This window comes from Aedes albopictus, chromosome 2, assembly GCF_035046485.1.
Source record: "Aedes albopictus strain Foshan chromosome 2, AalbF5, whole genome shotgun sequence".
Taxonomy (NCBI): Eukaryota; Metazoa; Arthropoda; class Insecta; order Diptera; family Culicidae; genus Aedes; species Aedes albopictus.
Window position 1 is genome coordinate 127,299,361 of NC_085137.1, and position 26,539 is coordinate 127,325,899.

At 38.4% G+C, this 26,539-nt stretch overlaps 1 protein-coding gene across 4 annotated transcripts in view; it reads left to right on the plus strand.

The window, feature by feature from the left end:
• The window catches only part of LOC109423693 (tyrosine-protein kinase Btk), a 471,634-nt gene that overhangs the window by 23,173 nt on the left and 421,922 nt on the right, over nucleotides 1–26,539 (plus strand). Inside the window, exon 1 of one of the 4 annotated variants that reach the window (XM_062850405.1) lies at nucleotides 25,250–25,293. The exons of the other annotated variants lie outside the window; for them this stretch is intronic. The gene's annotated coding sequence lies outside the window, so the exon portion shown is untranslated. Of the gene's footprint in view, nucleotides 1–25,249; nucleotides 25,294–26,539 lie in introns of those variants that run through there. 4 annotated transcript variants of the gene reach the window in all.

A 26,539-nucleotide genomic window follows, 5' to 3' on the forward strand; every position in this document is an offset into this window, starting at 1 on the left:
CCGATCTCCCAATCTGCACGAGTTGTTTCGTGCAAGTTGTAAGTAACATCATGGTTCTCCACAGGTTTCATCCAGTCTTTAATCATTTTCATTACTGGACTATTTTGGAAGTATTGTGAAATGCTCAGGTGACCTACAAGATCATCTGGCATAAACTTTTCAACTCGTTCAAGTCTTAGCAATTCCTTTTCTACTTCTGATTGCACGTACTCGTGCAAAGGTAGCAGATTGAGAATCGCATCTAAAGCATTTGATGGAGGGCTTCTCATCGCTCCTGTAAAAGCAATGGACGCAGGACGTTGAATTTTCGCAAGCTTTGATTACGTGGTAGCCTCTTTTGTTTTTAACCACCAGACAAACGAAGCATGCGTCACTTTTGGGCGGATTATGGCGGTATAAATCCACATTAAATATCATTTTTGGATTCAAGCCCCACTTTCTGCCAATAGTTTTGGAGCATAACCAGAACGCACTTGTTGCCTTACCGATCACGGACTCAATTTGAGCATTCCAGTTCAGTTTAGCATCTAGTATCAAACCTAAGTATTTGACTCGATCACTAGGATGAATTTGTATCCCTCCAAGCCGAAAAGCTTTTAGGTAGATCTTCCTTCTCCTATTGAAAGGGACAATTACGACTTTTGACGGGTTGATGCTAAAGCCCTCCTTAATACACCATGAATGTGTATAGTTTAGGGCCCTTCGCATTCTCTCCGAAACAGTTTCGTCATACCTTCCTCTCACTATTATGACGATATCGTCTGCAAATCCCACAACTTCGAAACCTTTTTCCTTCAAGCTTCTTAGAAGATCGTCTACAACTAAGGACCACATTAGTGGTGCGAGGACTCCTCCTTGAGGACAACCTTTCGTTGCCCTTACTGTTATAGAAGAACTTCCCAGAGGTGATTTCTCTTTTTGCAAGCACAGTATAAATCCTATGTATGATACATTGGTCGAAGTTTTTGTTCTCCATGGCACGCTTCATAGATGAATAGGAGGCATTATCAAATGCTCATTCTATGTCTAAAAAGGCGCATAAGCTTTTGCTGAAAACGTTTTTTCCACCTTTGTTACTAGCGAATGAAGTGCCGTAACCGTTGACTTACCAGATTGATAAGCAAACAGGAAGTCAGATAGGGGATGGTCTTTTATGTAAGAAGAATTGATAAAATCCTTCAAAACCTTTTCCATAGTCTTCAACAAAACTGAAGAAAGACTAATTGGCCTGTATGCTTTGGGATGCGTCTTGTCTCGCTTCCCCTTTTTTGGAATAAAGATAACTTTTACAAGTCTCCATTTGGATGGAACGTAATTCAATCATAAACTAGCCTTGAACATCTCAATTAGTGATGGAACCAACACCGCTTCTCCATTTTGAATCAGTGCTGGAAATATTCCATCAACTCCTGCAGATTTAAAAGGCTGAAAAGATCTAATTGCATTTTCCACTCTGGCCTTCGTGAAGATTTCATCAGCTAAATCTGAGGCGGTGTTTATTGTACTAGTTGACTCCGAAGAGTTTATACTAGGACATCCTTCACCTTCCAGAGATATAGTATCATTGGAATCCACACTTAGAACCGAACCTGGAAAATGGGTTTCCATCATTAAATCCAAAGTTGCACGAGGAGTTTTGGTAAAAGCTCCATCGTCGCGCTTCAGGTTTCCCAATTCATTTGAATGATCTTTTGCAAGCGTTTTCTGTAGTCTTGCAACTACAGGAATGCTGTTTATGTTTTCACATGTCAGCATCCAAGACTTTCTTTTCAATTTTTGTATTTCGTTGTTGTAATCAGTCGGGGCTTTCCTGTACTGAGTCCAATCTCCCGTTTGTTTTGCTCTACCCGAGCAGAAGGGAATAGCAACAGCATAATAAAATGTGTTATTTTGGAAAAATAACTGAGTAGCGGAAAGAGTTATTTTCATGTTATTTACATAGCATATCCTGTTATAAATTTGTCTGTCATAAGCGGCAAAATAACAAATATTATAACAAAAAAATGTTCTTGGAAGACCTTTTTAGTAACATGTTTTGTTAGTTTCAATAACAACTTAATAACAGCGAATTTTGAAAATATTTCAATAACAAATTTTGATATGAATACGTTATTGATAACAATCTGAAAACAAAATTTGCTTTTTTTCTGTTGCGGATAGGAACTCCTCCAAAATCCCATATGCATTCAATGGGATACGCAACAATAGGATCTATTGTTAAATGTTTCATTCATAATTGGGACGCTATTGTTGTCGATTTCTTATCGAAAACAGAGAGAAACAATTCTCGTTTATTTTCCAAACAACTTACGATGAAAAACTACCGTCGTTTTGAAACCCTTTATTAGGTGGTTCATTGTTTATAAGATTAATTTACATTATTACCTCATTGATTGACACATTTATCCTAGTTAATCTAAGTGGGCTCGATGCAGTGAAATCAATAAAAATAAAATGTCTAAAAATAATCAATGGAGTTATTGATGACTTATTTTTCTACATTTTTGTCGAAAATGTGTTGTTCGTCGTTGAATTCCACCAGTTGATCCAAAATGTTTCATAAAATGGCTAACACTCAATTACACTCTCTATTTTCGTATTCATACCTAACTGAAACTGGGACAAAAAACAGGTATACTTTTAAAAGTGCTTATAAAACAAAAGGCTGACAAGTTGGCACTGTAACGTAATGTCAGTAAGAATAGGAACTGATGACAAAATAATATTTTCTCTTACAGTTCCTCATGGAATGCTGTGAACAACGAAAATCTTGAATGGTGTAGTTTTGATTGCAAAGCTAGTTATGTTGTAATATTAACGATCAAATATTTGTACAAGTCTCAATGACACAATAATAACTGAACTTGTGCTACAACAAAACATGTTATTGAAATGTAATTTAAAGAAAATATACCAAGAGCACGATCATAACAAAATAAGATTGCCCAACAGAACATGTTTCGGAACAGTGATGACTTAATAAGTTAATAATAACAAACCGAGATATAAAAACAGGTTTTGTGATTCCGTTGTTATTATTTTGATATTTTCCTCTGGTCGGGTATTGAACATTTTACGAGAAAATTTTCTAAGGCGATCCAGTTTAAAGTTCCACCATGGCACGTCTCTGAAGACGATTGTATGGTGGGACAACTTCTGTTAAAGGAATTGATGATACTTTCATTTACCCTTTGAGAAAATGATTCTAACTTTTGGGTTGAATCAATAGTTTCTCCCATTGTAAATGAATGCGTATTCAACAATTCTACATATTGATCCCAGTTTGTCTTCCTGGGATTTTCAAATGCGGTTCTAGAATAATCTCCACCACTCCAATTGAAGATTATGTGTTTATGATCAGATAGAGAAATCTCATCGGACACGTGCCAGTTTGTGATCTTGTCAAAGATTGCAGCATTGCACAGTGTTAGATCCAAGACCTCTTGTCTGATTACATTTGAGAAAGTTTTATCACCATTATTGCAAATGTCTATATTGTTCGGAGACAGATACTCTAATAGTGACTCACCTCGACTGTTAATATCCGTACTACCCCAAACCGTGTGATGGCGTCACAGCCAATGATAAACGATTTGTTGTTTTCTTTACGGAACAAATGATTCGATCTCAGGAGGAGGTACCTCAGGAACATCACCAGGAAAGTAAGCTGAAGCCACAGCGATCTCAGTTTTACACCTAGTGGTTGGTATCGCTACCATGACCGCAACAATGTCCTTTCTGATAAACTCTGTAATAGGATAGCATTTTAACGTTTTGCGTACTAAGACAGCAGCGGTTCTTGACAGCAGCGGGAGAATCTTGTTGCTCATCATAAAATAGTTTACTATTTTGTGTCAGAACTCCAAGAATCTTTCGTTTATTGGACCATGGCTCTTGAATAAGCGCCACTTCCAGTCCTTCCTTTTTAAACCTTCGACTCAACACAGCAGAAGCACTTTTTGCGTGATGAAGGTTTACCTGTACGAACTTAATTCCTGCCATAAAAACATTCATTTACCCACTTTTATTAAGCCTCGGAATTGAGACGTAAGAAAAGTGGCCGATTATCCCGGAGACAAATAAGGTTTACTGCGTCATTGCTCCGTTTAACACAGTAAGGGCAACATACTGTGGAGGGTGCCCTGGTACTCCACAGGCTCCGTTCACGGTTAAGTTTTTATTAGACCCCCTAACCATTCATTCCTAGGCACGGTACGCTTGACACCATGAATTAGGGGTCGCTTGTTTGGTGAACTTTTACCACCGGATCAGGCAATCCGTAGTGATATTCTTAGCCAGTTGAGGGAACTGCTACCGCCACTACACGGCAATCTAGGCTGATCGGGAATAGAAATTAATATTAGTCCTGTTCAACGACCTAGGTTGAACTTGCTCGAAGTTGCTGCATCCCGCTCTTACCCGTTTGATTACAAATGGGTAAGAGCGGGATGCAGCAACTTCGAGCAAGTTCAACCCGCGTCGTTGAACAGGACCATTGATGATCAACTTCTTTAGAGCCCGAACAGCCGATAATAGGCCCTGACGTCGATAATGTCGGAGAAGTGCCGTCCGTCAATCAGAACGTGATCGATTTGAGATTCCGTATTCCGTCTGCTGTGGTGATCTCCAGGTGTAACGATAAGGGAGGCTGTGTTGGAAAAGGGTGCTACGTATGGCCATATTTTTGGAGGCGGTGAAACCAATGAGTCGTAGGTCGTTTTCGTTCGTCTCCTGGTGAGCGCTGAACTTTCCAATCGTCGGTCTGAATTCCTCCTCCTGGCCTACCTGAGCGTTTAAATCTCCTATGATGATCTTGACGTCGTGGCTTGGGCAACGATCGTACTCGCGTTCGAGCTGCGCGTAAAATGCGTCCTTGTCAAGGTTCCCACTGGGGTTGGTTATCCGATCTTCCTTAAGATTGCTCGCACGTCGCACGGTGCCACGCGGTGATAGAGATAGAAATTGCTGGGCAGAGGCTAGTGATCTCAATGGGATCTGTATTGTGCGAATAAACCCTGCCTTCACCGTGTCATATCCCTTAGATATCGACCCGAATTTCTACATTTCCTAATGGCAGTTTATTGGAATTTTAATTTATTCAACATCAATGTTAAAAACATTTAAACCTTGGTGGTAAAATGCCAAAACTGCAATGTTAAGATAAACAAGCAAGTCTAAGCCTCCAGCGCTGGTATCGGAATTTTCAAAGTAAAAATATCATCTTCCTGGCGTCGGCACTCTCATTTAGTGATATTCAAAACATCAAAAATATGACATGACAAACCTCTTCCTGTGAGCGAAACTTCAAAAGAATTCAAAGCACCATTTAGGCCGCGATACCCCTGCAAATTATGAGGATCGTCGTTGACGGCGTCGGTGGCGGCAAAAATAATGCCTTCAAAGACACCTTAATTCAGAACATCCTGTTTTGTATTCACCGCAAATCGCGCCGGTGAGATCCTCGCCGGTATCGAACAGTTTGGATTTGGACCACCCATTTATCGTAAATCCGTCATTTAATCGGCCGTGATATACAGCGGTTTTGGCACTCGGATTTATTGGACCAACGCCGAGAGCGAGCGCGGCTCGCTCGACTTTCGGTCAAACGTTTGATGAATCATATATTTAGGTACCTAGTAAGAATAAGAAACGAGTAATCAAGTGCGGGGTGTCTCTCATAGTCGTTCGGCAAAATCAAACAAACCCGCAAACGTCACCTTTTGCCCAAAAATGAGTTAATCAATTCCCCCGGAGAGATACACTCTGCACAATGGTCTCAAAGCCGTGCCTAGTTGGACAAAAAGTTTCGCGCTTCAGTTTTAGCTAGTTTAAGCTTCGGGACGAAAGAAGTTTCTTAATAGCTTTTTTGGAATTATTATCATTATTAGCTTTATTAAGGAGATTTTCAGCCCGCGGCTGGTTCATCTCCATTTTTGAAATTTGTTTCAGTATTGTTCAATTAGAGTGGTCCAACTGGTTTTCAAGATCTCAATTCTTTTTAGGTTTCTCTCCATACAGGGCAATGAAATGTTTTTGAAAGTTAGAAAACGCTTAATTTATAACAACTTTGTCGAAGTTTATGCTTCTATCTCTTATGATCCAAAAGATATTTTGTTTAACAAAGTCTGTTACAATGATAGATGTTTAATTTTAATAGTTATTCGCGGGTGTCTAATAATTACATATTTTCAACACGTTACGTCTTAGAATGACGCAAAGGACCTTTCCTTATAATGGATACCTTAGATTTTTTTTTAAAACGACAACTTAGAAAAAATAGCAAAAACGTAGTAGTTTAGGCGTTAATCTACTTGTCCATTTAAATTCGGCTCTGGGACCACTGTGCACTGTGTGACCGCTTGCGGTTTGCAGGTGACGCGGCGAGGGATCTGTAGGTGATCCGAGTTGGACCGCGTCCCGCGCGGTCCAATCGGCTTTATGGAAATAAGCCGCGTCGCGCACTCTTACACTGTCTAAAGACGAGAGTTATGTTTTCGCACGACGGAGCTATTCCCATTCTTCGGGCTTTGTGTTTTTCGAATCGCTTGTGCGGAGGAACTTTGCGGTTTTTGCCGCGCTCATCCTCAATCGGTTTAGTAAGGAGGACGACTAAGAATTACCACGAAAGCAAAATATTTGCAAATCGATTCATATAGAAAGGCTTTCAGAGTGCACAACATCAGCAACAGCTACGCAAACACTCTGAGCCGGCTTCCCAAGAAGCGCAAATCTGGACGACCGGATTCTTCCTTGGCGTGTGACTGCGACAGTGGTTTTCAAAGCGATCTGGAATTATCTTTTGTACATTTCCAGCTCATTACGAAAAACTATGCCATCTTTAACTCGATATTTTTCAATTTAAATGAGGTTCTGTTCATGAACTGGATTTCGTGAATCATTCACTTTTGCATCAACACATAACCATTTATCCTCACCTAACTTTTGGAAAGGGCAAACGAAAAAAACCTAATTTCTTCTTAAAAAATATACTGGTATATGTACCTCGATTTAATGGACCCTTGATTTTTAGTACATTTTACCTCGATTTTATGTACATTGTTTTAATGGTAAAATGTTTAATATTCAATCAGTTTAAAACTTGCAGTTTGTATACCGCATTTAGTTCAAAACTGGACTGCGCATTGAGTCTTCATTAAGTGCGAAAACGTAAATAAAATTGCGCGATTGCATCAAATCAAATTGATGTCTTCGGCGCACTAATTCTTCGATGTATGCTGAATAAGTGCTCTGAAGACACCGAGTCGATTGGATGCAATCGCGCACTTTATTTGCGTTTTCGCACTCTTGAAAACTAGTGCGATAGTCCAGTGGTGAACTAAATGCGCTATATTATGATGACTTAAAATGCAGGGATTTTCAGCCTTTTCAAGAATGTTTTCCAGGCTTTCCGTAATATTTTTTATAAGAATCTCGGAAAGAACTTTCAAACGTAATCTTTAAAGCCGTTTCTGGACGAGAAATGTCTTGAAGGATTGATTATCTACGGGAATGTGAAGCAATCTTGGGAATTTCCGCAATTATGTCTGGTAGAATTTCTAAAACAAATCCTTCGAGAAAAATCTATAGAAAGCTGCTGAAAAAATGTTGAAGGAGTTCTGAACTTCTGATTATTAATGTATCCGTGAATGGTTTTCTAAAAAAAAATCATTGGAGTATTTTTGAGAAAGTTCATGGAAGGATTTCTAGATGCATGCTTCGAAGAATTTCTGAAGGAATCTATTGATTGATTGATTGATTTGTCTTTATTAAAGAGACTTTCAGCCCTTGGCTGGTTCGTCTCTTAGGAATCTATGAAAAACATCTGAAGAAATTTGTAGATGAGTTTCTGGAACAATCTATGCAAGATGTTTTGTAAAAAATCCTTGAAGTGTGTGTTTTCTACACATTTTCGGAAGCTATCCGTGTAAGACTTTCTTAAGGAGTTCTTGGAGATCTGGTAGACATTCTAATGCCTAAAAGAATCCCTAGAAGATTTTGCGAAAGAATTTCTCACTGAATTTCTTTAGTATTTTCTAGATGATTTGTAATGTTAATCTACGAGAAGTCTTTGAGAGATTTTTTTTTTAAGAAACCCTGGGAGATTTTTTCAGGAATTCGTGTAATATTTTTTTGAATGAATTCTAGGATGGATTTCAGCATTCCTTCTTCTTTTTTTATCTGTATTAACGAGATTTTTAGCCCTAGGCTAGTTTATCTCGGGACCCACGATTTACTTCCCTTCCGAAGGAAGAACTCACATTTTGCGAGTTTGTCGGGAGTGGGATTTGATCCCAGGTCCTCGGCGTGATAGCCAAATGTTCTAACCATCACGCCAGATCCGCTCCACTATTTCTTCTTTTTTTATGGCTCTAAGTTCCCACTGAAACCTGGCCTGCCTCTCTTCAACTTAGTGTTGATTTTCTGAAAGTAACCCTCGAAGAATATGCCCTAGGGCAGTTGCTATAGGATTCCCTGCAGAAAATTCCCGAATGGATCTTATTTTTTTAAGAGTCTCTGGAGGCATTTCTAAATAAATCCTAGGAAGATGTTCTGACAGAAATTCAGATTAAAAAAAAATCTCTGGAGCATTTTCTAAAGCATACCCCGGAGAAAGTTTGGAATAAATCCTCGGGAGATCATTTGAGAGAATTCTTAAAAGAATTTCCGAAGGATTTTTCGGAAAAAAAATCTAGAAAAGTCTCGAAAAAATAGGGTAAAAATCTGAAGGATTTTCTAAAGAAATCCTTGTAGGAATTTCTGATGAAACTCAGAACCAACTTTCTTACACAACTCATAGTGAAACTTGTGGAGGACACCCTAGTAGAATTTCTGGAGAAATTGGGAATTGCTGTGAGAATTTCTGGCGAAATATTTGGAAGAATTTCCAAAGTAACCACAAAACAATTTTTTGAAGGAACTTTTGAAACATTTTCTGATAAACTATGCCAGTGGTGCTCAGGCTGGAGGATACCGCGGGCCAAATTTGCAATTTGAGATCGACCTGCGGGCCGCATAAAACATCGATGCACAAAAAAAACAACAAGAAACAATTCTAAAGCATATTTATTAAAAATCTGAACTGTTATTGAGAACGACCTGCGGGCCGCATAAAACATCGATGCACAAAAAAAAACAACAAGAAACAATTCTAAAGCATATTTATTAAAAATCTGAACTGTTAAATTTAGATTCATAAGTTTGGTTGAGAAAAACGTTTGAGCTTCAAATTGAAATTCAAACAAACAATTGAGAAGTTGCCCCTAGAATTGCCTTGAAGCCACTTCAAGAACTTGTCAAGCAGCTTTTATAATATTTTCTTTTGAATCGCTCCAAAAAGGTTTGCTGGATTTTCTCCTGAAATTTCTTATGGAGCTGCTCCAGAAGGTTTTCGAGAAATTTCTTGAAGTTTCTTTTAGTTTTTGTAGAATTCTCTTGGAACACCTCCAAGAACTCCTCTTAGATTTGCCTTTGGAACTGCCCTGAAGTTACTTCAGGAATTCCTCATTAATCGTTTCAAAGTATTTCTTCTAGAATAGCTTCCGGATTTTTCCGAAAATTTTTCAGGAGTTTCTTGAAGATTTTAGTAAATTGATTTTCCTCAGGCGTTCTAGACATCTTTTGGTCCTGGAATCTTGTTTGTAGTTACTTCTGAAAATTCTCTTTTTGTTGCTCGAGGAATTTATTCTAAAATTGTTTAAGAAATTTCTGTTAGAGTGGCACCAGTACATTTTTCTAGGAGATGCTCCTATAATTTCCATTCGCCAGAATTTTCTCATTAGGTTTCTTCAGGTTTATTTTCTCCAGGATGATTTAAGTTTCTCCATATGTTTCGCTTAGAGTTGCTTAAAAATTTTCTCCAATTATGTTTCCGGAGTTTCTCCAAAAATATATCCGAAAGTTTTTCCAAAGGGCACAGGAGACGCTTTATGAATCTCGCCTGAGATTTTTTTTCTTTAAGTTCGTTCAGGAGTTTCGCTTGGACAATTCAAATTGGATTCGTAAGTTTTGTTTCGAAAAATGTGTGAGTCTTATAATAGAAATTTAAACAAACAGTGAAAATTAAACAATATTGGCAACCAAGAATTTTGTCAAAAACTTCGTGTTTTGTGTTTTATGTTCTTCGGAAAGGCAAAATGTGAAATACTTGCTCAGCTTTGCATTGACTGCGCTCAAAAACTGAAACTATTTTTTTAATGATTCAAGATTACATTTTTAACAAACTTTCATTTGATTCGTACCACTTATAAATCACTAAAAGCTGGCTTCGTGACTTAGCTGAAATGCCGAAATATTTCGGAGTTGCGATTTCGAATCTTATCAGAACGGATTGTCTTTTTGTTTATTTATCATTTAATTTGTGTTCAACACTGTGAAAATTGATCAGTATTTTTTTTTGTTTGATTTCTTAACAAATTTAACGAGTTATTTCAAATAATCGTTCAAAAAATTCGGTTCGTCTTAAAGTACTCCGCGGGCCGCATCTTAAGGCTTGGAGGGCCGCATGCGGCCCGCGGCACACTGTTGCGGATGGCATAAAAACGTGATCGAAATTGTTTTGACCATGAAAACATGATTTTTGATCTTTGGTGTCTTCAGCAAAGTTTTTCTATAAAATAAGTCCTAATTTATGGAAAAATCAGTTTTGTGATCAATCCCCCTAAAAGTGAGAAACGATTTCTATCTTTTTCATTTGTAAACCAAAAAAATATGTTTGTTCAGAGAAGTTGTAGACAATTTTACTAGAAACAACTTTGCCGAACATACAAAATTTCTATCTTTTGATTTGTATGTACATTTGAGGCGTTTTTAATGAAGCACCCCTAAAAATCAGTTTTTTGCTTATAACTTTTTCTATGAATTTTTCACGATTTCCAAATGTTCTAGCAAATGTTTTGCCTTATTGAAACGCGTAACTTTTGCGAAGAAAGTATATATCTATCTCTCATATTTATCATGTTATTGGAAATTTCACTTTAAAAAATGCTTATGTTTGACATACCCATTTGTTAACTTTCGCACGTTTTCGCAGACCAGGATTTTCACATTTGAAAATATGGAACGAGTTTTATCTATTGCAAATATAGCCAGTTTTAGCCTGATTTCGCCTGCATACTTAAATTCACATACTAGAAATGACTATCATTATAAAATGTGTTATTGTAAAATGATCAACATGACAAAAAATGTACTCAGTGCTTTTCTTACATTATTTTTCCACATGAACACGCAAAAACGTTTTCACAGAATCACTTGGAACTGCATCAGATGACTTTCCCATAAAATTTAAGTTTTTTTTTTTCAGATAAACAGTGGCTCTCATAGTAGTACGATAAGTCTCTTCCACAAAATAAACGATATTGTTGAATGATCTTGCTAATGCTCATAAAATTTTTCGAGTTCATGTACACTTTGCAGTAATGTAAATTTTCAGAATGTTTAAATAACAGCATCTAATGATTCGATTAAAATTGGGTTTCAATTTGTTTACTTGAAAATTATTACATATCTGTTATTATTAACGCATATCATTGATTAACGTCATCACTTATTTCATTGCTTCCAGTTACTATCTCGTCATATGTTTAGAGCAAAAGGTTGTTCGCATCCTACGTTTATGGTGTTCTAGTTTTTTTTTAGGAAATAGTCCAATATTCCTTATTATGGGATCAGATGTTTCAAGCAGACGATGTAGGAGATCTGTGTTAGTTTAGATTTTTGGAAACTTACGTCTATGATCCTCTCTGTAATTCCTGGTGTCTTTGTTGCGTGACTCTTGTGCTTCCTCGGACAGAAAAACATACATACAGTAACTGGAAGCAATACATTTAATGATGACAGTAATCAATGATATATGTGTTAATATTAACAGATAAGTTTCATTTTTCAAGTAAACAAATTAAAAATCAATATTAATCGAAACATCAGTTGTTGTTATTTGAACCTTCTGCAAATTAACATTTTCGCAAAGTGTACATGAGCACGAAAAATTTTATGAGCATTAGCAAGAGCATTTAAAAATATCGATTATTTTGTGGAAGAGACTTATCGTACTACTATGAGAGCCACTGTTTATCCGAAAAAAAAACTTAAATTTTATGGGAAAGTCATCTCATGCAGTTCCAAGTGATTCTGTGAAAACATGTTTGCGTGTTCATGTGGGAAAATCATGTAAGAAAAGCACTAAGTACATTTTTTTGATATCTTGATCATTTTACAATAACACATTTTATAATGATAGTCATTTCTAGTATGTGAATTTAAATATGCAGGCGAAATCAGGTTAAAACTGGCTTTATTTGCAATAGATAAAACTCGTTCCATATTTTCAAATGTGAAAATCCTGGTCTGCGAAAACGTGCGAAAGTTAACAAATGGGTATGTCAAACATAAGCATTTTTTAAAGTGAAATTTCCAATAACATGATAAATATGAGAGATAGATATATACTTTCTTCGCAAAAGTTACGCGTTTTAATAAGGCGAAACATTTGCTAGAACATTTGGAAATCGTGAAAAATTCATAGAAAAAGTTATAAGCAAAAAACTGATTTTTAGGGGTGCTTCATAAAAAACGCCTCAAATGTACATACAAATCAAAAGATAGAAATTTTGTATGTTCGGCAAAGTTGTTTCTAGTAAAATTGCCTACAACTTCTCTGAACAATCATATTTTTTAGTTTACAAATAAAAAAGTTAGAAACCGTTTCTCACTTTTAGGGGGATTGATCACAAAACTGATATTTCTATAAATTAGGACTTATTTTATAGAAAAACTTTGCCGAAGACACCAAAGATCAAAAATCATGTTTTCATGGTCAAAACAATTTCGATCACGTTTTTGGGCCATCCGCAACAGTGTGCGCGGGCCGCAGGATGAGCACCACTGAACTATGCAATAGTTTCTGAAGGCATCGCTGAAAGTTTTATTAAAGGAATCTCTGGAGAAAATTTTGAATAAATATCTAAAGCATTTTCTGAAGCAATCTCTAGAACGAATTTTTGAATGATGGAGGATGGAGGGATTTCTGCCCAAATGCATTGTTTTTTTTTTTGGAAAAAATAATGGAGGAATAACAGGAGTACATCATGCAAGATGCTTTGTAAGAATTCTTTGTGGAATTTGTAAAATTGCAGGCATTTCTAAACAAATCCTTGAAGAAAATTTCCGAATGAATCCATGGAAGATTTTGTGAAAGAATCTGCGAGGAAATTTTCGGCCGAATATAGGACAAATTTTCAAAAAATAAAATTTTTTGTTAAATTTTCTAAAGGAATCTCCAATTGATCCTTCAAATGAATGTCTAGAGATATTGCTTAATAAATATCCAGAATAATTTTTAAAGTAATCCCTGGAAGAATTGTTGAAACAATTCATGCTACATGTCGTAAAAGAATTCTTTGCGACACTTCAGGAGGAAGACATGAAAGATTTTATGAAAAAAATCTGCAACATCAAATCATCATGTTGGGAAGCTTTCTTCGGAGACCGTCTTAATAAAGTTGAAAATTCTGGGTTTACTTACTTTTCTTTACATGACACCACAGATTTGCAACAAAAGGCGACCGAACAGATAGCGGTACAAACCTACTACTCGAAAAGAAAGATGTAAAGTTACATTTTTGAAGCAATTCGGAAAGGAATTCCAGGGTAAATCCTCAAAGGAATCCCTGAGTTGTGTATGTCCATTGCTCATATTATTGGCTTGTGATTGTGAATCAATCACACATTTTTTTTTAAGACAAAAGATTTCGATCGTAACAAGCTAGCGAGATAGTGGTGTATTCGTTATTTAGCGAGAATTACTAACATATGTCGGAAACTCAAAACCTTTTATCTAAAGCTCAGTTTTCATGCATTTTTTATATGTTTTGGTACATTTTAGTATACAATTGAAATAAAAATAAAACAAAAAAAATGTTACAATTTTATGTAAAATTTGATTTTAAAAACATTTTAAAAATTGAAATGTCCACTCAATCGAAATATATCTGTAACTGAGAATAATATTCATCGCGGATGTATGTTATAAGTCATATAATCTTAATTTTCTTAAAAACCCTTCGATTTTTTTTATATTTTTTTTGTAGAAACCCGATTACCAGCTTCAAAATTTGTCTAGTATAGTAGCCCAAGATGATCAAATGTTTGAATTTTTTCTCGAATTTTTATTTTTTGTTTGATGTTTAAAACAATAAAATGACACATTTATTGTTTTTTTTTTAGATCCAAAATATATTCTACGCACAAGTTTCAATGGAAACAAAACATGAAAATTATTTTAGCGAATTCAAAAAATCAAAAAAATAAAGAAATATGCATGGGACCTCGTAACATGTTATTCGAGATTTTTTGTTACTATTTTACCATTTTCAGAGAAGAAAGGATGGATTATTTTTCAGCTATGCACGCAGAAAAATGAGGCTCATTTAAAACAATAAAACGCATGGTTGATTGTCAAACTGAGCATTTACTTATTCCAAAGTTGTATTTCTTTGTTCTTACTTAGAGTTTATCGACCGAAACAACCAATTCCCATCATTCCATCTAACGTGAAAAACTTTATTTGTTTCAACAAAATGGGGACCACAAACATGGCCCGGAAACACTCACACATCTTAAATATTCTTACCCTAACATCGCCGCAACGAAGAAAATGTAGCAAATCCATCACCCCAACTTCCAAGTGCAGTTTTGACCGTGCGCAGGTACTCAAGACAGCATCCGCAAAAAGTTGGTCGGTTTCGCCTTTTTGTCTTTTTTATTCGTTCTCACTTCGATCCGCTTGCCGAGTGTCTAAAAATAGATTTCCGAGCTGCCGCAGGAGCTGCCGTCATCAACACAATCACATTCCGGCTTTTTTAGTGGCAAAAGCGCAGTCGTTTGAAACAATCCGTTATTTTATGTTGAAACTACCAAATCTCCGTTTGTTCTAACAAACTGTCAAAAACAAATAAAAATATTTGTATTATCAAATAATAGAACAGTTCAGAAATCAGTTTGTCGCTATAGTAAACTGAATATTGGGTTGATTTTAACTAGAATTTAATTATGTTTACAATTTATTTTTCTGCGTGTGTGATTTTTTCAGACCCTTGAACAACATTCAACAAGCTCCATTTTTTTTCAATTTTCGTTTGTGATAATCTGAATTTGTTGTAATTTAAGTATGGCTGTGTTGAAACAGGATTATTATCGCACTTTCATGAACCTTAAATATTTTTTTGTTATAAGTTAGCCTTAGCTGTATATATTAAGATTCTGGAGGTTTAAAAATCTTTCATCGGGGAAAATGAAGATAAATTCGATTTTAGTAGTTTACCACTTTTCCCATATGATATGGTATTACGCAAATGTGATGAACCTAGACTCCGCTAGAAAAAGTCCCCTTTCTAATAATAAATCTGACCATTTAGAGAGAAACAAATGCAAAAGTCTTTACAACGAGTTTAAATTTGTTTGGCGTTCGTTTTATGTGTCCAGCCCACGACAGTCTGCCGAAAGTAAAAAATCATAAAAGTCTACAGTCCTTCCATATGTCTGGAACATAGATATTTTTAATGGAGGTAAACAAATACTTCCCAATAGTGCGACTCATACATTTGAGGAAGTACCATACACCTGACTCATACCATTTGTAGCACATACTCTTTATGTGCTGATATGCCTCACATGCCGGGTATTAGTTGAACATACTTTGCCTCCAAACCATGGAAAGATACACCTAAATGACGATCACACGGACACGAAAGATGCTTCGATTGCGAAATCATTAAATAAATATGATGACTTAATCACGCATTCACATTCATGTTAACTGTAAATTAAGTTGTTTTGAGCTAGTTTAGCAGAAATACTGATAGCTTTTCGAATATAATAAGAACTTTTATGTTTTATGTATATTGTGCTCTGATTTTGCAGGGCTCGATGTTTTAGAATCAAGTGAAAATTCATCCTACAAATAGATACTTTTTCTTAAAATTCAAATAGATTCTCGATTTCTTCACCCTGGCTTAAAAGCATTAAACTAGGTTTAACTATATGGGTAAGCTTGGTTAACCGGTTAATCCGAAGTGAAATAATCAGCCCTTAGAGAATAGCTTTTAATAACTCTTTCGGCACAGACCCTTGATACACGTACTTTAAGGTAAGCATATATGTAGTATTTTTTTTATTGTGAAATCAATCAATGTTTTATTGGAATCGTTTTATGTATGATGATGGTGATCCTGGGCATGTTAGCGGAATACATGTACGTAAAAAGAATATCAGATTAAGTACGAGATACTAAAGATGACCTAACATTTGAGGTCGAAATACGTATCTGACAAACAATACAAAATCGTAGGGCAATTAAAAGGAACAGTACTTAGCTCTACATATTTTCTTTTTACTTAGTTTTAGATATGCTCATGTTAGATATGTTCAATGTTGTTTATGCTGCGAACAAATTTAACTAAATTTACAAATAAAATAAAAATTGAAAAAGGAGGCGAACCAGCTCTCAAGCTGAAAACCTCTTAAATAAAGATACAAAAAAAAAAAATGAAAATATAGAACAAGCTGAAGAAGACATCAATGTTCTGGAAATGTCATAAAATTATAAAAAAAAACTACAAACAGTTATGTCCAAAGTGAGGCAAATTGACGCAATTTGAGGTTTCAATAAAACTTGTTAAGAACTTTTATTAGTTATTTTATGCTTCATTTCGGAATCATTGGATAGATTTCGATTGCTAAATTGTTATAACACATAGAAGATGGTTGCCCAACTAACATTATTGTTGCATAAATAAGAGCGTAAAAGAGCTTTCTTTCAAAAGCGTTTGATCTATAAGCTGATATGCAGCTACTTTTGTTAGTTGGGTGGAAGGTATCGAGTGTACTAATGACTTATTAATTCAACTCTAATGGATAGTTTCCACTTTGTAAGTACAGTACAGTGGTTTTTCAGTTTTATGACTAGTCGTTTTAATCACTATTCATTTTTATTTCGTTTTTATCACACTCTGCAAGGACAAGTGACATTTCTCCCCATACCGAATCTGTTGTCAAACTCACTTTGGCAAAAAAGAAGGAATTTTACTTGGGATTTTTTTTTTATTTTATGCAGCCATAGCATAAAAATGCATGCAGTTTTTATAAAGACCAAGGTGTCTAATAAAATAAAGCTACAGATAACCCAGATGAACATAGGAAAATCATAATTGAATTTTATTGGCTTTTCTCGGTGAACTTAATACTACTCAAAGAAGGAGGGAGTAACGAAAGTAATGAAAGAAACGGTGGATAGAATCGCAAGTGTGCGACGAGAGAAATTGAATAGAAGTTGAAAATTAACAGAGGGCCATAATTGAACAACACAATCACAACGACGACCCCTTTGCCTAACGTTCTCGTGTTGAACGGCTAGGTACTAGTAGTTTGATGATGACTACTAGCCCTAGACAGGCAAAAAGATCGTGGTTGTGATCTGTTAAATGTTGTTCGGCTTTGCTTTCGGTTCTATCGATCTGTGACACTTGTTCAGAGATTCATAACCACGATCTTTTTGCCTGTCTAGGGCTAGTAGTCATCATCAAACTACTAGTACCTAGCCGTTCAACACGAGAACGTTAGGCAAAGGGGTCGTCGTTGTGATTGTGTTGTTCAATTATGGCCCTCTGTTAATTTTCAACTTCTATTCAATTTCTCTCGTCGCACACTTGCGATTCTATCCACCGTTTCTTTCATTACTTTCGTTACTCCCTCCTTCTTTGAGTAGTATTAAGTTCACCGAGAAAAGCCAATAAAATTCAATTATGATAAAGTCATGCGGTGATTAAACCTAGAAAGTAAAAGAACATAGGAAAAGCCCACTGCACGAGACTACTATTATTGATATTGATCAAATCACTTGCAAATTTACACTTATTTTAAACCAAATGTTGCATAATCATTTTTAGTCTAGTCTAGTCTAGTCTACACATACACAGCCATTCATTGAAAGAATCCTGGAAAATGATAGAATCGACTAATTCTACCATTTTTCTTGTCATTATTAATGTTTGCAGTGCATTGGAAATGCATTACAAGCATTAAAGCGGCCAGGCCTACTGTGCAGCGTTATTGTTTTTACAATAAAGCCATTAAGTGGGGACATCTCGTACCAACCACTCAGCTTTTGAGAAAGTAAAATAAGTGAAAATCGATGGGGGTGACGATGCTAAGAAAGTTAATGTCACCCCTTGGTCCTTCGTTTCCTGGGATGGAACACAGGTATTTGGTCCGTGTCCTGGCACTTATGCCTAGGCTTAAGCGCCTTTACTCGCTCTCTGAAATGAAACAAACTGGGTGCGAAAGATATGTTGCTTAACTAAATTAGTTTTCGAAGTTAATGAATGTTCCCTTTGGAAAAAGAAAATGTAGTTTGAAACGGTCTCACCGATTTATCTGGAAACTGCTGTTCCTTGGTGTCATTACAGCGCAGTCAGGGTTGCTCTTCGTCTCACCGCCGCACTGTCGCGCACGCAGTCAGTCATCATTAGAACCCAAATGTTGCATAATCATTTTTAATGCATTAACATAATATGACAACGTCAATCTTATGTATTTTGTGTCAACTTTTTGTTATTTGAGACTCAACAGCCCACTTGACCCTAAAGGTATCATTTCATAAATAACAAGGAGATAAGTCTTTAAAAATTTTAAGATTTTGTATGCACAAAAGTCCTAAACAGATCAGAGGCAGAACTTTTCCAAATAAGTCACGCACGCTCAGTATAGTCGACTCATACTTTTTGGCAAATATCCATGTGGATGTGGTTTGACATGCAAAGTATGTGCAACTTATACCCGCCTTTTTTCTTCTATTTTTTGTGGCTCTACGTCCGCACTGGGACTTGGTCTGCCTCGCTTCAACTTAGTTTTCTATGAGCACTTCCACAGTTATTAATTGAAGGGCTTTCTTTGATTGCCATTGCATGAATTTGTATATTGTGAGGCAAGTACAATGATACTCTATGCCCAGGGAATCGAGAAAATTTCCCCGACCGGAACGGGAATCGAACCCGCCGTCTCCGGATAGGCGATCCATAGCCTTAACCACTAGGCTATCTGGAGACCCCAGATCAAAGGGTAAGGTTTTTGGAAAATGAAAATCATTTGACATCTATCACAGATGTGCGATGAAGGTTATTCTCAGTGTATTTGATTGATTTGTCTTTATTAAAGAGACTTTCTGCCCTTCTCAGTGTGTTTTTTTTATGAACATCCTGGAACATTTTCGAAGACATCATTGCATTCCAGCAAACTATTTGCGAGTTATATTTTTTTTTTGAAGAAAATTAGGTTTTTTTTTCATTCGCTTTTATCAAAAGTTAGGTGAAAAATATTTGTAAAGACATCAAAGAAATTTGCGGGATGGAACACTTTGTGCACCACTGCAAGTCCTGCTGATGACGAACCACATGGGCGCACCGAGTACCATTATGATTTTAAGTACTTGAGGAATTTCAATTTATTTGAATATGTATGCAGTGCAAGTTTTCCACTTGAAGCACTTTGCGGTTAGGTGATAAATTGCTGGCTTTCGCGTATTACTGCAACTTTTACCGTCGCTTCACGTCTTGGTAAGACTCAAACAGTCGGGCATTACTTTAAAGGATAGTAAAAAAAAAGCAGAGAGATGTGCGACAGATTATTGACTTTGCAGTTTCTCACGGCAAGTTTACTGATCGATCACGGAGAGCCAATGATGATGATGTGTTTAAGATGTAAATGTGTCTAACGGTATGCCAGAGGGCGCAGTGATTCAGGGAGTCGATCGTCGGGCATATGATTCATACGTCGTGGAAGGAAATAAATTATTGAAACAAACACCCCTCTTGAAGTGTTGGCTCAGCATAAGTGGAAGCGCCCACAAATGCTCGTTTATGACGTACTGGAACCCTTATCATACATGTCATGCGTTTATTTCCTTCTCAATTGAATGTTATTCGGGCAGCCTTCCAAGGGGGTTTTCATCCAACCGGGGAAATTATTGCAAAGGGGGAAAACGTAGGCCTACCTATGTACGTTTCGTGCTTACAAAAATAGGAGTTGAAGTGGTAAAAAAATTACTTAATTGAGCACGAGCCCTTCGATTCGACAACGCAGCGGTCTGGCTGGCACGCGATCTAGACGCGAATAACGTCTGGGGAGGGTGTGTAAGGATCTCTTGTTTTGGCTATGCGAGAAGAGAACGAGATAGGTACTTTTTCAGCGGTGTTGGTGAAGTTTTCTAAATTTTCTCTCGCAATTTCCACTGATTTGGAGACTATGTGTTCACGTTGACAGGAAAGTGTTAGTCTAGAGTGGATCGTACTGTGTCGGGTGGGGTGTGATTCGAACGTTTCCATGTGTGAGTCATCAGTCAGCCCCCGTGCATAATTTAATCTTGATTTCGAAATTACTTGTTTGCGTTTCGAATTTTGACGTTTGTTTTGGAAAAAGGATAATGACTTTTTTGTTATACATCTTTTTATTTTTGGCGTAACTTCCGAACTGGGATAGAGTCTGCTTATTATCTCTACATTTATCAACTGAGAGCTTTCTTTGACAATTGACTGTTTATGCAACCGGTTTGTGGAAGGTAGGAAAATGGCTAATGTCAAGAAAATTCACATGAATAATACCTTGACTAACAGGGAATCGACCCAACACACTCTCAGTATGATCTTACTGTATACCTGCGCGTACAAATGCCAGAAAGCTGAACTGTTGATAACTGTTGAATTAACCTTCCTAATGCATTAAGAAAAAGTTACCCATGGCTTTGAAGCGCTCGCAATATTGCATTTCTAATCCGATTTTTGTTCTTCCGGTCTTATACAAAAGATATGGATTTGTAGAATGTAAATCTGAAATTGTATTTGTGGTTTGACCATTATGATCACAAGGGCATCCGGAACCGATTCCGGAAGGAACACGAAGGAACCGAATTAAGCGGTTGGATCGCTAGTTTTTTTTTTATTCATGAAATACAAAAAACAACATGCCAATGAAAAGCAATCAACGGACAAAGTATACGGATATGCCGGATCCGGTAGGGAAATAGAAGGACTTTTTAGAGAACATTTGATGGTGTAGCGCTGCTAGCTAGCAGTAGCTCAAAATTCAAGATTTTTTTCCAGGGATTCTTCCAGAAATTACTTCTGCGATTTCTACAAGGATTCCTCGATGAACTCTTATTGGGATTCATTCAAAGATTCTTCCAGGGATTCCCTTAGGAAATCCTTTTGGCTTTCTTTCTAGAACTCTACAGATTACATAAGGAATTCCTCTAAGAACTCTTCTTGGGATTCCTTCGGGAATTCCTCCTGAAATTCCCCCAGGAATTCCTCTTGGGATTCTTCCAGAAATTTCTCCAGGGATTCCTCTAGCAGACTCCTCCAGGAGTTCCTCCAGGGATTCCCCAGGCAGGGTTGCCATATATACTAATTTATCTGTATTATACAGATGTTTGAGAATACGTACAGATTTTGTTTTATATGAAAAACATATTTTTGAGCTAGAGGAGCTATTTTATTTTTGTATGGGATATAGATTTTTCAGCTAAATTTTGTATGGGATACAGCTTTTTGAAAAATGCGATACAGATTTTTCGAAAAATCATCTGGAATCCTTGCCTCCAGGGATTCCTCCAGGAATTCTTCCAAGCATTTCCCCAGAGATTTCTCCACGAAACCTTTTTGGGATTCTTTCAGGAATTCCTCCTGAGATTCCTCCGCCAGCTCTTCTTAGGATTCTTCCAAGAATTCCTCCAGGGATTCCCCCGAGAACTCTTCCAAGAATTTTCCCGAGAATTCATCCGAGAACTCCTCCGAGAACTCCTGCAGGAATTCTTTCATTGATTCCTCCAGGGATTCCTCAAAGAGCTCCTCCAAAGATTCCTCGAGGAGCTCTTCTAGAGATTCCTCGAAGAACTCCAAAGATTCTTACAGAGAATCCCCCAGATATTCCTCCAGGAATCCCTCCAGAGATTCCTCCGGGAATCCCTCCAGAGATTTCTCCAGGAATCCCTCCAGAGATTCCTCCAGGAATCCCTCCAGAGATTCCTCCACGAATCCCTCCAGAGATTCCTCCACGAATCCCTCCAGAGATTCCTCCACGAATCCCTCCAGAGATTCCTCTAGGAATTCCTCCAGAGATTCCTCCAGGAATCCTTCCGGAGATTCCTCCAGGAATCCCTCCGGAGATTCCTCCAGGAATCCCTCCGGAGATTCCTCCAGGAATCCCTCCGGAGATTCCTCCAGGAATCCCTCCGGAGATTCCTCCAGGAATCCCTCCGGAGATTCCTCCAGGAATCCCTCCGGAGATTCCTCCAGGAATCCCTCCGGAGATTCCTCCAGGAATCCCTCCGGAGATTCCTCCAGGAATCCCTCCGGAGATTCCTCCAGGAATCCCTCCGGAGATTCCTCCAGGAATCCCTCCGGAGATTCCTCCAGGAATCCCTCCGGAGATTCCTCCAGGAATCCCTCCGGAGATTCCTCCAGGAATCCCTCCGGAGATTCCTCCAGGAATCCCTCCGGAGATTCCTCCAGGAATCCCTCCGGAGATTCCTCCAGGAATCCCTCCGGAGATTCCTCCAGGAATCCCTCCGGAGATTCCTCCAGGAATCCCTCCGGAGATTCCTCCAGGAATCCCTCCGGAGATTCCTCCAGGAATCCCTCCGGAGATTCCTCCAGGAATCCCTCCGGAGATTCCTCCAGGAATCCCTCCGGAGATTCCTCCAGGAATCCCTCCGGAGATTCCTCCAGGAATCCCTCCGGAGATTCCTCCAGGAATCCCTCCGGAGATTCCTCCAGGAATCCCTCCGGAGATTCCTCCAGGAATCCCTCCGGAGATTCCCCCAGGAATCCCTCCGGAGATTCCCCCAGGAATCCCTCCGGAGATTCCTCCAGGAATCCCTCCGGAGATTCCTCCAGGAATCCCTTCAGAGATTCCTCCAGGAATCGCTCCGCAGATTCCTCCAGGAATCCCTCCGGGAGATTCCTCCAGGAATCCCTCCGGGAAATTCCTCCAGGAATCCCTCCGGGAGATTCCTCCAGGAATCCCTCCGGGAGATTCCTCCAGGAATCCCTCCGGGAGATTCCTCCAGGAATCCCTCCGGGAGATTCCTCCAGGAATCCCTCCAGGAGATTCCTCCAGGAATCCCACCGGGAGATTCCTCCAGGAATCCCTCCGGGAGATTCCTCCAGGAATCCCTGCGGGAGATTCCTCCAGGAATCCCTCCGGAGATTCCTCCAGGAATCCCTCCGGGAGATTACTCCAGGAATCCCTCCGGGAGATTCCTCCAGGAATTCCTCCAGTGCTGTATTATTAAAAAATAAATCTGTATAAGCTATGGACGATTCGAGGTTTGCACTATTGTTTCAGAATTCAGTGTGTTATCAAATAAAGAGCTAGGAAACTCAAGTTCAATAAATTAGAATTCAGTGAACATTGACCGTGTAAAAACACGTTTCGTGAATCAGATGACTTCCAACATAATAGAATGTCACGTCCAGAGTTGATCACATTCTAATCCGATTCCATCCGGCATAATCCCATGTATTGGTACCTTCGTGTCGAGTAGGAATAATTCACCACTAATCCTGCAGATATGTGCGCGCGTACCAGTTTGTTACAGGAACACCATATGATACATTACTGCCGCATCAGATCCTGTATAAGTAAAGGGGATATTTCTTCCCGTCCGACTCGCACCATCATCCGTATGGCTATCAATTTCCACTCCGAACGAGGGTGAAAATTCCTCAATGAAAGCCAAGAGCTGAGATACGTGCTCTCGCTCTCAATTCTTGTGAGCAACACACAATCTCGCGAGCATTATTGTTGGTAGTACTTTACGACCACGACTACAATCAACCAGCCCAACTATCATCACCAATGTTAGATTGTTGTTTGCATTTTCCGTGCTTATCACCTTCCCCGGAGGATTACGGTGAATGGGAGTTTACCCCTTTTTCCGTGGCAATGAGACGGTACTATGGGTGAGAACAGGGAAAAATGCTACAAAAGTTACGCCGGTTCTTTCGCAGCCCATTTCAGTTACAGTCGATAATCTTCTTTTTCTTCTTCTCAGCGTAACGTTGCTACTGAGACATAACCTGTTGTTCCGGTTTCAGTTTTCTGTTTCCAAATGCATAGTTATTAATGTAAATCTTTTTTGGTAACTGAATCATGCGGCAGGCTTGAAGATACTCTATGCCTAAGAAAATCAAAGTGAGAAATGTCACGAAATTTCACGGAAAATAAATGTCATGACATTTTCCAGTTTCTTCAATTTGCTGTACAAACTTCCATCCATGTGCATCGCCAGTCTATTTCAACTCAATTAAGCCAGTCTATAATGCTGAATAATTAAGGAAAGGTAATTATGTCGTCGATAAACTTTCCGTACTAAAGCAGGGACGGGAAATGTCATAAAAATGTCATTTGGTTATTTGCTTAATTCGTATTTTTTTTTTTTGAGTGTATGGAATTTTATCGCTCAATTAGGATATCCGACCCATCGTGGATAGGAAGGAAAAGTCTGAGTAGCATTTTCACCACATCGCGAGGGGGAGCAGCGGCTTGTGTCTGCTCGTTTCCCAGTGTTGGTCCGTTCGCTCTCACTAGGCATGCTAGTATTGGTGCCGGGTGGAAAATCCGAGCCCGTAGCAGGAGCCGCCCTATCCTTGCGAAAGGAAAATTCTCCGCCTGGATCTCAGTTTTGTTGTTGTACACAGAACGGTGGTCGTATTTATCGTCGTCGTCGTCGTCGTCGTCGCTGTCTTCACCGCTGCTGTCGCGAATTGTGAGTTGTGAAAAGTTTTCGCCAAATTCGGTCTCGCGCGTTGGTGCATTTTGTGCGGGTGGTTAGCACTCGATATTGGGAAATTGTTCTTCCGTCTGTCCCGTCGATTGTTGGAATTCGATTGTCTGTGGTGCAGTGGAGAAATTCTGCGTTTTTCTGTGAAAGTTTCCTTGTCGAACTGTTCGACGAAGCCGCCATTGCTAGTATCGGATCAAAGGACAAGGGCGAATGTCCTTTGCAGTCCTGTGCGAATCGAAGAAGAAATGGGTGTGAAGTGATTTTCACTGAATTTCATGAGCGTTGATTTTGCTGATTTCTAAAGTAGTGCTAGTGGATTTCTAAAAATTTTGAATTGATTCAGGTTTTCTGAAACGAAAAGTGTTCAACGATCTTAATAGTAGTGACTTCTAGAAAGATTTGGATAACTTGTTGTGGATTACCAGCTGTTCAGCCTAGACTCCGACAAGCTTCGTAAGGTTAGTTTGAATCTTTAATGCCTTATCCTAGTTTCATTCGACACTTCCATGGGTACAATGTTTCAAATCCTGTGCACATCCGGTTGTTTGCAAATGTTTTCCAATGCATGTCCTTGCACCCGAATCTCGGATTGGATTCGCTTCGTCCCATCCCAGATTTTCGATATTTAATGGTGAAATATTAAATTTTTTATTCCATTTTGACCCATGTGTTGCGGTCGCCGCCTGCACCTCTCTTCATAGTTCAACAGAGCAATGGAGAACTTTTTTGTTATCCAGAACATTACTTTTATTTAGGCCACATCCGTTTTGCCATTCAAATCGTCCTAAGCGTATTTGCATATTTAGTCGTCATCGTTGTTGTTGTTTTCATCGCTCCATCCATAGACATGGTTTCAGAGAGCAAGGGAGAAAGGGAGGTTTAGTGGGCAGCACGGTATGGAGCCTGTCATTGTCCATCCGTCAGTCGCTTTGGTGGTTGATGACTGCTGCCGATCCTTGCGCTGCAGCCGGTCCCCGCCCTGGAGTTTTTGTTTTTTTTCCTGTCTCTGGATGGAGAGATGACTTTTCTCCGACATGGACTGTGTGGAGAGAAAGATTGAAAGAGAAGTGGCCGGTAGTGGTTCCCAAACCGTTATAAAATAATACACAAATAGTAATAATTATCATTATAGTTTCTAACATGAAATAAAAAAAAATAAAAATAAAAACCACATAGCAGAACATAGCTTAGCTTGGACTGACTGTTCATATTCACGATTGCTATTCCGTGATACAACGGAATTGGTCAAAAAAAGGTTGACTGGAAGTGTCTTAAGTGAATAATATGGAAGTCTACAAATGTCCCAGCCAGCAATTTGGTTGCTATATCGAAATTGCAACTGAAATAGTCACACATATATAGCACCAAAGAATTGGTATTCAATGCACGAAACAGGCATATACATACTAAAGTGGAGGCCATATCCAAACATATATCCGATGACTGCGGGCCCACATAGCCGAGGCGGTAAACGCACGGGTATTCAGCATGACCGTGCTGAGGGTGACGGGTTCGATTCCCGGTCGGTCCAGGATCTTTTCGTAAAGGAAATTTCCTTGACTTTCTTGGGCATAGAGTATCTTCGTGCCTGCCACACGATATACACATGCAAAATGGTCATTGGCAGAGGAAGCTCTCAGTTAATAACTGTGGAAGTGCTCATAGAACACTAAGCTGAGAAGCAGGCTTTGTCCCAGTGAGGAC